At 35.0% G+C, this 14,020-nt stretch overlaps 1 protein-coding gene across 3 annotated transcripts in view; it reads left to right on the plus strand.

Moving 5' to 3' along the window:
* The first annotated feature begins 9,890 nt into the window (after positions 1-9,890).
* LOC106057693 (beta-1,3-galactosyltransferase 1-like) overlaps positions 9,891-14,020 on the plus strand; it is a 76,476-nt gene continuing 72,346 nt past the window's right edge. For 2 of the 3 annotated variants that reach the window (XM_056010678.1, XM_056010679.1), the window contains exon 1: positions 9,903-10,100. The gene's annotated coding sequence lies outside the window, so the exon portion shown is untranslated. Of the gene's footprint in view, positions 10,101-14,020 lie in introns of all 3 variants that reach the window. The other variant, XR_008774810.1, reaches the window with a different exon arrangement.

Below are 14,020 nucleotides of genomic sequence, written 5' to 3' on the forward strand. Positions count from 1 at the left end.
AAATCTTACTTGATTTTGTTCAAGGTCAAGCACTAACTATTTGTCAGAACCATGATCATACCCTTCAGAATAGTTTTGATATATTAAAGAAAGAGCTTCCTAATGCCTATGGTCATAATGCCAGTACATTTAGGAAAAAATATTTTGAAAATTTTCCTAGTAGTCAGATTGATCCTCAAACAACAGTAAATCTTAAAAAAAGATTATTTCAGTAAATGGATGTCATTTGAGCAAATAGAACAAAGCTATGAGGGACTTAAAAACTTTATTTTGATAGATAACTTTACAAACAAATGTGAATCTCAGTTACAGTCATTTATAAAAGAGAGAAAACCAAAAACTTTAGAGGACATAGTTATTATTATGAGAACTTACAGCAGTGCTTATCCTAGTAATTCATTTTCAAATAAAGACAAGAAACAGATTGATTTTGTAGGATATAGTAAAGAAACTAAGGGTAAAGCTAGACATGAAAGCAGAAATGATAGAAATAAAGATAATACTGACTATAGAGAGATCATCTGTTTTAATTGTCAAGGTAGAGGACATGTTGCAGCACACTGTAAAAAAGTGAATTACAATAGATCAGAAAATAGGGACAGTTACAGAAAGCAGAGTAGGAAAGTTGAGTTTAAAGAGAACAGAAACAGAAATAACAAAAGTAGAGTGTATTTCACCAATGATAGGGACAGTAGAGAAAGTAGTGATAATGAAGAAGTAGAAGAGATGAACTATTGTATGGGTATAGAAGAAATAAATTTTACAGAAGATGAAACCAACAGAGTGAGAGTACACTCTGGTTTTATCAATGGGAAACCTATGAGGTTTGTCGGAGATTCGGGATGCAGTACAGTTGGAATTAGGAGTAACTTAGTTAAACCAGATTGTTTATTAGGCTATGAGAAAAAAGTAAGGTTGATAGATGGCAGTATCAAGCGCTATCAAGCCTGTAAAGTTTTCTTAGAAACACCATTTTATACTGGTTATTGTAAAGGTTTAGCAATACCAGGATTGTCTCATGATTTGCTTTTAGGCAATATACATGGACTAAAGGAACTGACTCAAAGAGAGATAGATAGCTGGAATAGAAGACATGAATACAAAATGAGACAAAGAAATTCTTATGGTAAAGTGAGAAGAAACATTATTTGTTTTAAATGTCAAAGAAAGGGACATATTGCCAGGCAATGCAGAAGTTGTGACTATTCAGATAGGAGATCTGACCATTATGAGTATGACAGAAATTTTGATAGAAATGTCTATGATAGACAGTATCATAGAGGGAACCCTCAGAGAAGATGTAACTCTGATGAGTACCAGGGTACAAGGGACAATTGTAGGTTATATGGACCTTACCAAAGAAGAAATGGAGAAGCAGAATATAGTTGGAGAAAGTAAATTCTTGATGGTTTACTTATAAGTATATATAGATATATATACTAGCAATGGTTTAATTGTATAGTGCATGAACATGTTGAGTTCTTTTAGATTGTAAATAAGTTGTATATGTTATGATATTTATTTGTATGCTATAGTATAGTACTCATGAGACAGTGTTGATGAGAAAGGGAAATAATTTGAAGAGTTATAGTTTTAAAGGGAGATAATATATATTAAACGCTTATTGGAAAGTAAGTATGAGCAGAAGTATTATATTTTCTTTGTGTGTATCATCACATTGATCATTTGTACATTGTAGATTCCAGAGGAAATGGTAAGCGAAGGAAGAAATAAGCTTGAATCTATTGATGGGTTGGAAATTTAGGGATGCCTCAAGTATCACTGTTTAAACGTTGTAATAAGTTGTTAATGGATTTTTACTGTTTGTATCCATAATAGGAAAATGTCATGAAGTTGTGATGCTTCTTGATGCTCTTGAAGATGGACAGTGAGATGGACAGTGAGATGGTACTTGACATCGTAAACAACATTATTGTGATGTGATGAACCTTATCTTGTACAACGTAGCTTGAACCGTGTACAGTGTAACTTGTGGTAACTACAACGTAATGTTTCGTACTCATGGACTGTTACACTATGTGCAGATAGGTCACACTTTGAACTATGTGTCACATCACGTACCGCATTCAACAGAAGTCTTAGTATTGAACTGTGTATCACGTCAGATACCTCACTCAGCAGTATTGTGTCAGAGACTCTATGGACTTTTTAAAGTTGTGTTTTACAGTGACATTACTATTTGTTCAGTAATAGTGTGTTACTGAGCTTACCTTGTTGGAGGTCAAAGGACTTACTTTGGTGAAATGTCATTGAACTTAACGCAGTGAGATGTCTGTGAACGAACTTTGTGAGATACCAGTGAACCTACCTGAGATGTCAAGAGAATCTATTTGTTGTGTTGTCCATCCCCATATTTACTGTATTTGTTTTTTCAAACAAAATTCTCCTTGCTATTGTAAAGACATTTTACTCTACTTTTTGTAAAAAATTGTTAAACAATTTTTTTTAGAAAGGGGGAAGGAAATGTAATGTACTAGTTTAGAGAGTAGGTTAGTTTTGTTAGATAAATATATTGTGTATAGTTTTAGCGACGGTAAAAGTAATGACGTAGTAAGACAGACTAATGACGTAGTAGACTTAGGCGAACAGGAGACCAATATGGCGTTATGTTAGAAGTAGGTTGTGTTTTGAATAGTAGTTGAATAGTAATTAGATATAGCGACGTTTTAGGAAGACTGGACGGATTTCCCAGTGGATAATAAAGTCTCATTTTATAGAACTGAATGTTGTTACCAAGTATATCTATTTTGTAATGTTCTGTGGCTAATGTTAAGTAATAATTAATACATAGTCGAAGTCAGATTAGATTAGCCCACAACAATACTATTACACTTTATATAAGCTTTGCTTCTTAAAAAATATTACTTTTATGTTTTTCTTGTTTCAAGAACAATGGCACTGACATTCACAATGCATTACTGTTAATACTTGTTATATTTGAGTTATAGTCCTTAGTCCTTGTTAGTTATGTGTCCTTTGTTGTGAACAAGCAGTTCTGCCCAAGTTGGCGGCTCATGATGAATTAATAAAAGAGTACGGCCCAACTTCGACATTAGTTGCCTTGATACTTTAATACCAAATAACAATTACAACAAATATTTCACAATAACAGTTTTACTTGTTTTAAAATAAATAGACATAAAACCTAAAAGTTCAACACAGATAAAAACATGATTAATGCTATCAAAGCCCTATACCAACATGCAAATAGCTCAATACTTCTGAACAACCAAACTAGAGAAAATTTTAGGACATCCATAAGAGTGTGGCAAGGATGCATTCCACTCTCCAGCTCTTTTTAAACATATTTCTGGAGCATATTATGAATGGAACTGAAGAAATGTTTACATCGAGCAAGGTATTACTTGAAAGGTGTACAGTTGATATAGAGGTCGTTAAAAAGAATCCCAATATAAAGGACCTCGATAGTGTACGTTGTTAGACACCTTGTTTATAGTATTAGTTATTTAGCGACGCTCCATAGAAGACGTATATTAAACGGGACTAGTGACGTTTGGGATATTTTGTGTTAGAGACTGGAAAAATCAGTTAGCGATAGAATTCTCTAGGGCAAAGACGTGTTTAGTTGACAGTGACTTTTACTGTGGCCTTTTATTGGAATAAATCTAGTATTGACTGTTCATCAGAGTTGACTACATCTCTTTACTCGTTAAATCGATCGTCTTGTTTATTCTGTATTATTGATCAACTACATCGAATACACCCGAACAATAAAACTCAAACGCTTGCAGAGTAATTGATTGAAATTCAACAGTCATCTAGAGTTGACCTCAAGACAGCCTGAACAAGCACATCACAACGTACATGTGTCTACAACAGAAGAAATAGTCAACCGAGTGATCGTCAAGTTTACACAATTTTCTGTGAATCAATAACTATGAACAATTTTAGATCTTCGCTCTTTGTAATGAACATCAAAAACTGATCTTGTTTTGACCACTCGATTATGCTCCTATATCAGCGACTTTGAATTTATAATTGATGAACCCCAGCGGGTATATTACAATGAACAGTATATTTGATTATGAACTATATACAACTTCTCAATAACCTTGACTGCTCAACAGCATTACATGGTCTGGACGTGGATGCGTTAACCTGTTTGTCTTGCGTGTTATTGTAAGTAAAAGTATAATCTGAATAAACCACATATAAAAAAGAAGATGCTGATAAGGGTACAAGATCTGACTGTGTACAGCAGCTAGAGCAGTTGTCATGGAAATTTGTGCAGAGAAAAAGCAAAATACTAGTTCGTGGTGAAGAAAAAAAGCAAAATACTAGTTCGTGGTGAAGAAAAAAAGCAAAATACTAGTTCGTGGTGAAGAAAAAAAAGCAAAATACTAGTTCGTGGTGAAGAAAAAAAGCAAAATACTAGTTCGTGGTGGAGAAAAAGCAAATAACCAGAAGAAAATATATCAATATAAATCCTTTAACACAACCATTTGATTATTGATTTATTTGATAGAGTAGTTTCATTGTCCCATTTCTGTTTTGGCCGAGCTTCTGTCTCAGCACTAAGGAATGGAGGTAAATAGGTCCACGCCAAGTAGCAGTTTCTAATCTATCCCAATGTATTTTCTGTTTCGATTACAAAGAACTGGGAGGAGCTCAGAGAATAATGTCAGGGACTCTATCATAAGTAGACTTCTGGTTTTTCTGGGTCAGATAAGGGAAATTATATAAAAAAAAAACCAGGGATCATAACAGCTGCCTGATACGATTTATTGTTGATATGTTTCTAGGAGCGGCTGTTTCATGCTATACCCGACTTGCGTTTATAAATTTTGTTTTTTGATTTTTCTATATTTGGATGCAATTATAGAGTAAAAATAATAAAAATATCGTAACAATTCAATTAAGAGTAAAAGCTTTAGATAATAAAATCATCCAATAAATACAAAGTGAGGCGCGGTTGATGAGCGGTAATGCTCTTTGGCTTCAGAATCGATGTCCCGGGTTCAAATCCTGGTGAAGGCTGGGATTTATCATTTCGGGAGAGCGCAGCTACTGAGTCCACCAAACTCTAATGGATACCTAATATTAGTTGGGTAAAGCAACGGTGGTAGGTCGTTATGTTGGTCACATGAAACTTTTGTTAACCTTGGGACACAGAAACAGATGACCTTTACATCATCTGCCCTGTAGATCGCAAAGTTTGAAGGTGGACTTTGTTTTACTGTGCTTAATACGTCTTCTTCTTCTTCTGGCCACCTCTTTGTTGCTAAGATGTAAGCTCTTTTGCAGACTGTGCCAGGGAAAGTAGTGTGATTTTTTTCTTCAATTGCTCAGCACTGTCACACATAGTGTTAGATATATTGGCTGTAATAATAGTGAGGTCTGCCTGACGTGGATTATAAAGGGCTATTCAAATAGGATATGGTCCACAGTGGTTGTAAGGGTGGGCAAAGTCTGTTCGCTATTTTATCATATCTTATAATTTAAAGACGTTACTTCAAAGAACAAGATCATTACGTCCTCCGCGTATCGATATGTCATTTCAGTCAAGAATGTTAATCAGATTCTTAGACTCGTATCGTCGTTGGCTTTCCTGACCGATTCAGGCAACCCTTTCATTTTCTAATGGCAATAGGGAAGAAAAACTGTTGAAGTGAATGTACCCTAACATGTGGAAAAATGGCGTCCTACTATTTTTCTGTCATTCTGAGCATTTTAGTCGGTTTTTTGTGTGTGTGTTAGCGTTGAGTGTTTTATGTATTTTTGCTATATTATTTTATGTTTGAAATATAAAATAAAAAATTTGATATATCTATCTTAAATTACTAAATAACTGAAAAGGCTTGAAAAAAAAACAACAGACATAGTCAAAGTAACACATATACATATAATCATACATAAAAGATTTCAAAAAATATAGTTGATTCGTCATCAAACAGTAAGACAGAAATAGTAAAAAAATGTTTGCCTTTCAGACCTTGAGACCTATGGGGCAATTGATGTTAAGATCATTTTTTCTATGGCCAACGGTTAACGAGCAGGGTGTCATGTGGCCAGCACAACGACCAACCGCCTTTACTTTCCACAACTTAAGTCAGGTACCCATTAGAATTCGGTGGATTCAGGGGGCGCCCTAAAAATCACGAAATTCAAAATTTCAGTCTTAATAAGGTTCGAACCCAGTACCACAGGTTAGAAAGCCGAGCGCTTAACCACTCAGCCACCGCGCCTCCAAGACAGAAATACACATTTGGAAAAGTAACATGATATGGTTAATAATAAAGCTTTTCTTTTCGCATAGTGATTTTATATACACAAGATTTTCATTTATGAAGAAGAAGCTAAAAAAAAGCAATTTTTGTGTGTATCAGGTGTACAGAATAAAGGAAAAGTTATACACCTATAAGGAATGCCTTTAAATGATGTTTAATTAGAAGCTAAACTTAGGCTTTTATATTTTGGGAGTTTTCATAATAAACTCTACAAGTGTCAAGGATGCTCAACGAGAACTTCAGTGTTGCCAACAAAATTACAAACAACTAGTAGGGCTCTGAGAAATTTGATTCTGCAGTGCGAAAATGTGCACGACAATTGTCATACATTGAATAAAAATGTCAGTTTATCAACATTTACTTGTTTGTAAAAAACAATAGACATAAATAAATATAGACTGGCCGATAAAAGAGTTTTATGAAACGAATATTTATGACTTGCAATTTTGTGTACTTTATTATACAGCAGTGTAGTTTTGCTTAATCTCTAATACAGAAGATCATGCAACTTTTCAGAATTCGAAAATCCGACAACAATAGATATACATGTTTTCAAGTTACATGAAGTTATTTCCTTTTTTCCAGTCCAAATTTATTTATGTCTATGGTGAAAACAAAGTATGCTGGAGGAGATAGCCCAAGACCAGACAGAATGGAGACAGACCAGGGGCCGACTTGGTGTTAAAATCGGCCCGGGAATACAATCCTAACCACAAATTGTATATCATATGATGGGCATCCAATTGTAGGTCTACCTGTCCTCAAAATCATTTTGTTAAATTTGATAATGTATCGAAAATTGAACTCGTGCTTATACAATTTCTCTGCATCTTTTTAACGAAATATAGTAGGCCTTATGTTGCTTTTTTTCATCGCTAAGTGGGTATCTTATCTTATCTTATATAATACAGACGTTACTTCAAAAAAGAAGATGATTACGTCCTACGCGTCATGCATTTAGTCATGCATATTAACCAATGACTTAAATTCTTCCAAGTCACTGTGTTTCCTGGCTAGCTCAGGCAACCCATTCCATGCTCTAATAGCACTAGCATATGGGACGAGAAATGTGCCTTTATCTTTGTGTCTTTCAGAGTATTTTATTAAATTTTGTTTTTGTATTTGAAGATTATGGTTCAGTGTTTTATGTATTATTGCTACATTACTTTTGAGCCTTCTGTCCTGAAGGCTTTCTAAATTTAGTGATTTTACTAAAGGTGTTACTCTAGTCAAATGTGAATATTCGTTTGTTATGAATCGCACTGCTCTATTTTGTGTCTGTTCTAGTTTCTTAATGTTTTTTTGAGTTGAGGGGTCCCAAACAGAGGATGCATATTCTATTATTGGCCTAACCAAGGTTAAATAACATTTTAGTTTTATGTTCTTATTTGATTTATAGAAATTTCTTTTAATAAATCCTAATGCTTTGTTTGATTTTTTTGTAGTTTCATCAATATGTGGATTCCATGACAGTTTTTCATTTATTATAACACCTAGGTATGTCCTAAAAAGATGAAGCCTACATGTAGCTCTGTCTACGGATGTAGTCTACTGCATTATTTAGGAAAATGTGTTAGATTAAATTAGTATTACACTGATTTTTTTTTTAAACACGACGCTCAGAGGGCTCCTTTTACAGGAAGATATTATAAAACCTTTAACAATTTAATATGTTCTATAGTGGTATTTATGAAGCCCTATCGGCACAATTAGGTACCGGCCCCACGGGCATTGGCCCGAATGTCCATATAGCCAGTCCGCCACTGAGACAGACTGTACGTGTTGGTACGAACTACGCCGAGTGTAAAAGAAACGAAGCTGCATCAGTCAAGAGAAAGAAGAACAAAGCTGCCCTGTCAGCTAGCACAAGGACAGATGCACCAACTGTGGCAAACTCCACCGCTCCAGAATTGGCTTGATCAGTCACTCCAGATTCTGCCCCATCTCAAGACGAAACCAAAGCCAGTGGCGCATCCATTGTTTTCAGAGACATGAGGAGACATTTACATATACTTGTATGGGTCCAAACAATTGTAAATTCAGTTTCACTTCAATTGTCTACCTTAGTATTATTATTATAACAATAACAATAGAGATGCAAGCATGAACTACATTAACAAATATTTATACATAAACTTCGCTAACAACCGCTATATGATTACGGCTTATTATTTACTTTTCGCTGACACCAAAAATCTACATATATATAAATAGTTTTTTTCCACCAGCGAAGTTTTTATTTAACTAGAAAAGAAAGGTGACTTGTACAAAGCTTCTTTGTGTCATTTGTGTGGCACTTTCAAGACAAATAGAATGCGACATAAGGACATCATAGGACAAATAATAGCTTTATCAATCTTGTAAATCTTGATGACTAACTTATAACAATGTATTATTGATCACAGAGTTGCAATAAATCAGACTTTTTTGTGTGTGTGGGGGGGTTTCCATTTAGTCTAGTTCCTTGTTCACAGACAGTATAAGAAATACTTAACAGTAGCTAATATTTTGGAACAGTCGTTTGTTTGTTAAACTATCTTTAATTAAAACTGTTATTTGTTGCATAAACATAGATAAGATCGAGTCGATAGATTAAGAATGAGTGCAATTTTATTTCCCATGCTATCGTAGACCCAGTTGCGATCTAAACCATTTACCACATCTTACGCATAAACATCGACTAACGGGGATTTACTTTATTTGTTTTGTCTCCCAATGCGCATGTCTTAGGGAAGGGCCTTGGATTTCACAATCATTGAGCCAGTTCCCAGGAAACATTGGTGCACTGCAGGGAGCGTGGATTGTTCCTCAAACGATTTCACCAAAGATCCATGCGCTGTCAGCTAATGGTTAATTAATATATGTAGCCTATAACTGAGCGTGTATGGTGTGTCTGCAGGGCTGCACTTCGGGACTAGTATAATTATCAAGCAAAAAGAAAACACAAGTATTCTTTAATACACACACACACACATTGTGTTTAAAATTATACTTTACTACCTCGACTTTTATAAATATGATAATAAATAACCAAAGTCTTGACACTAGCAAAACAAAACAACAACATATTATATATACTAGGCCCTATATATAAATCAAAGGGTTCACTTTTCAAAAGATAAAAAATGGCAGTTACAACAGAACTTTGCGAGCTGCAATATATCATGAAATCTTATTTTCAATATATTTTCTAGTATCTGAGATGTAAACGAGACCGACGAACGCACGGATAGACATACCAAATCAAACTAATTTCGCCTTTTCAATTTTCTGGGACCGCTAAAAATCAATGAAGGATTACACTCTACAACAAATATTTTGTTTTAAATAAAGGACAACATTTTGCAAAAAAAAAAAAGAAAACGATAAATTTGAGTTAATATTTTGTTTGTAAATTGAATACTTACACACACACACACAATTTACAAACACATACTGTGATACACACAAATCTAATAACTGTTATAGTTTTTTTTTTTTCCTTTATTAAACAGAACTTTCCAGATACAACAAGTTTCAGTTTGAAAGCACTCGTGGAAATATTGACCTGTCCTATCTTTGGCCACGCCCACTACCATGCTAGGCTTTCATTCAATCACATGTTTTATTCTGGCAAAACCTGATTATGAGGTGTTGTTTTACTAATATGGCTCTAAGCTCCGCCCAGATATCCCAACTGCTTTGTTACATATCTTTCATTTGTTTTAATTGCTCATTGTTACACATTCCTCAGGAGATTTTAAGATTTTTAAAACAATTGCATTTTATTGAATCTAATCACAGACGTTTTTACCAGTTAACAAACTTACGTTCTACATATTAATATTTCAGGTAAGTTTGATTATTATAACAGGGGCAACAGATTAGTACATATTTCTTTTTTTTATGCTTTCTTATCATCTTTATCTATTTACGACTGAAATACCGTACTGGACTAACCTATTGTAAACACAAGCCATGACATATAACACCGCTTCACATGGGGCTCACAAAATATTGTTCCGAAGAAAATTTAAGGGAATACATTGTCTTATGTTGATTACTATTGGCCCAATATCTCAAATAGTTTAAGGCATCCTCAAGTCAAAATGTGTTACTGTGTAAAATTATATATAGTTCGTGATTGACTTTGGAAATTAGATATATGTATACATTATCAAGCTTACAGCTATGTGGTTTAAATACGCCATGACACAGATTGACCAAGTTAGATTCATTTGATGTAAGAGCGAACGAAATGAAATGACTAACTGCATATGTCATTAATATAAAACCTAAGTCATTAGATTAGCTTGAAATATATTATGTCATTGGAAGACTGCAATGGTAGCTCTTAAATGCCCAACCCGTGACCGCAGCTGTGAATCAAGGATTGGCCTCTTTGGTCAGACAAGTGGTTGCAAAGGGAGTTTTTCTCATATTTAGTGAGTTTTTTTTTTACCTTTTTACATCAATATAGGATTTTCCTGGTTTTTACGTCCTCAAGTTCTTCATTAAAACAGTCTCCTGTATTGATATACATAACATAGTCGAGTCCTAGGGATATCATACATAGACTGGATCACAAACCAAGAGGTTGAAGAAAAAATTGGTTAAGCGATTGGACCACACGATGATCTGCTAACTGCTGTCTAAAAAAAACGCAAACTAAAACTCTATGGCCATATGACAAGGTCCTCACGGCTTGCAAAGACATTCCTTCATGAAACAGTACCAGGAAAAAGAGAAGTAGGCAGACAAAGAAAGCGAAGGGGGGAAAAGTAACAGAATGGACGGGCCTGTCATCGAAAGAGGCTCTATCCAAGGCATAAGACAGAGAGGAATGGTGAAAGACAAGATCCTGTGTAGTGTCACAAAGGTGAAGAAGACATAGCCAAGCGGCCATCTTCTTTTTATACTGATAAGTTCAAGAAACGAAGTCAATTGAACATTGTTTTTATTAAATACATGTTTTAAATCAGCGTTTCCAAAACTGGGGAGCGCCTCCCATACCTTTTTAGGACAAAGACATGTTTAAAACTTGTCGTCTTTCTCAGATTCTTGCGAGTGACTAGCCAACAGCTTGTTCGTGGACATAAACAGACGATATGTCTTGCAGTGAACACGTCAATGATATTACAATGATCAAGCCCACTACCAATCACTATCCTGTACTGTCTCTAATGTCTCTAATGTCTCTTACATATCAGTTTCAGCCCGTCCATTTACTTTGAATTAAGTACTTGACTTTTAAACTATTAATCAGAGTAACGCTCTTTTTCTATTAGAGTAATAGTGTAGACTCCAGGAGAATGAATTTTCGAATCTTAGAATACAGGAAAAAATATTTGGCTCCGCCCTATACCCTGCTGGAAAAAAAAAGTACAGCGTTCCATCAGACTCCCTAGACGACTGCCAGGGGGAATGAGTGTGTTCGTGTGTGTGTGTGTGTGTGTGTGTGTGTGAGGGGGGTGGTTGTGGTAATTACTTGTTTTGGTTTAGGGAGTCGTAATTGTACTATTTTGAGAAACACTGCTTTCAACTAAATCTAATTAATGGAGTCATCTGAAACTAAAAGCTAATTGTTTTTTTGTTTGCCTTCCTATGGTGTATGCAGCTAATTGAATGTGTGGCGACTCAAATTTCCTTTAAAAAAAAAAAAAAGAATTAGTCCAGCTGGGTTTTTCTCTGTTTATGGAAATGTTTCTACAACATTCATATCAAGTGATTACTCACTATAGGCTAACAGGTCCATTTAATCCAAGTGATGGAGTTGGTGTGTTTATCGAAAAAAAAAATAAAACAAAAAAAATACAAATAAAACATAGTTAACTCGGTTTATTTCAAGAACTAATCAAATAATTAAGAAGATAACACCATTAGATCGTCTTCCTCTACCTTCGCCTATCCTTTAATATGTTGATCCATTGGGGAATCACACACGATCCGTCGACCGTCTTTCTCCATTCCTCTCTGACTTTTTGCCTTGAATAGAATTTCTTTTATCGAGAGTCCTGTCCATTCTTTGAGGTTATCTTCCCATCGCTTTCTCTGTCTGCATCTTCCCTTTTAGTTTCCAGAAAAGTGAAAAAAATAAAAGTTCCCCTTTCAGACCTTACCATTTATGGGGCAGATGATGTTAAGGTCATCTGTTTCTATGGCCAACGGATAACGAGCAGGGTGTCATGTAGCCAGCACAACGACCAACCGCCTATATTTTCCCCGAATAAAGTCAGGTACCCATTAGAGCTGGGTGGACTCAGAGACGCACGCAAATCCCGAAATTAAAAAAAATCCCAGTCTAAACCTGGATTCGAATCCAGGACCCCCGGTTTGGAAGCCAAACGCTTTACCACTCAGCCACTGCGCCTCCCGTTAGTTTCCATAGTATCTCAATACTCATCACACGGATTTCAAAAGTCCTTCAGCGTTATATTTTGAATGAAAATTTGTGAAGAGCTCAGTACAAGTATTTTATTTACTGCTCAGACGGAGCCGGGAGCTACATATTTTATCAAATCTTATTCAGAAGTAAACATGTTTATCATTATAATGCAGAGATAATGAGTTGAAAGCACACACAAAAAAATCCAATTACTGTGAAAAAAAAAACTGTTGACTTAAGCACTTAACATTTTACAACGATAACGCAGCTAAACAGATATGAAAATGTACTTGTCCTCAATGGGAAAAAAAATCACAATAATACTGATAACACTAGATAAGCAGAATAAGTGGAAATAAAGACTGTACACTTATAGGTTAGGCGGAAAAAGCTATACTACAATTTTTAAAAATCTTTTTTTTTTACTTAAATCGATTCCTCTTTCAACTCAAGACAACAACAAAACTGGACAGAAATACTTTGGGCAACATTGGTTAATAGACGAGTAGTACTTTATATAAAGAAAGAAAAACGTTTAGCTGGTTTGGTCATATCGTAAGACATGACTCACTGACCTAAGTCATCTTTCAAGGTACAGTGGAGTCAGCACGAAGAAAGGGGCGTCCAAAGAAAAGCTGGCTGGACAATGTAAAATAATGGACTGGCCACTCTCTTGATATTTTGCTAAGAACAGCTGCTGACCGTGAAAAAATAGAGACATTTAGTTACGCGAACTGTCAAAGATCCCAAACAACGAAACTCAAGACAAATATGATAATGATGATGATGAATATAAAAAGTCATTTGTTGTTTTAAAATACATTCCTCCTGTATGTAATCTCTAAAAATTAAATTGGCTAGCATGGAATCGAACCCACGACCTTTGCGTTCACTAGAACTTTCACTATTTCTAAATTTCTCCATTATATTAATAGTAGGAAATGTATCATGTGGCATAATTATTTTAATTGTTTTTGGCAAAACTTATATCCATTCACTCCGTCTGTCTGTCTGTCTGTGTGACTGGTACAAATTTTGAACACGTTTTTTCTCCCACTTCCGATTTTCGGATCAGGTTAAACATTGCATAAGCCTATTTCACATGAATCAATCACAAAAAATAAACAATTAGCTAATTAATTGTTGGGGTCTCTGGATCAAATCCTGTGGAAAACTGGGATTTTTAATTTCAGAATCTTTGGGCGCTTCTGAGTCCACACAGCTCTAATGGGTACCTGACATTAGTTGGGGAAACGTAAAGGTGGTTGGTCGTTGTGCTGGCAACATGACGATCTCATTTACCATTGGTCACAGGAACAGATGATCTTTACATTAACTGCCCCATTATTATTATTATTATTATTATTATATTTAGCTACTTTCATGG

Source organism: Biomphalaria glabrata, chromosome 14, assembly GCF_947242115.1.
Source record: "Biomphalaria glabrata chromosome 14, xgBioGlab47.1, whole genome shotgun sequence".
In the NCBI taxonomy this organism is placed as follows: domain Eukaryota; kingdom Metazoa; phylum Mollusca; class Gastropoda; family Planorbidae; genus Biomphalaria; species Biomphalaria glabrata.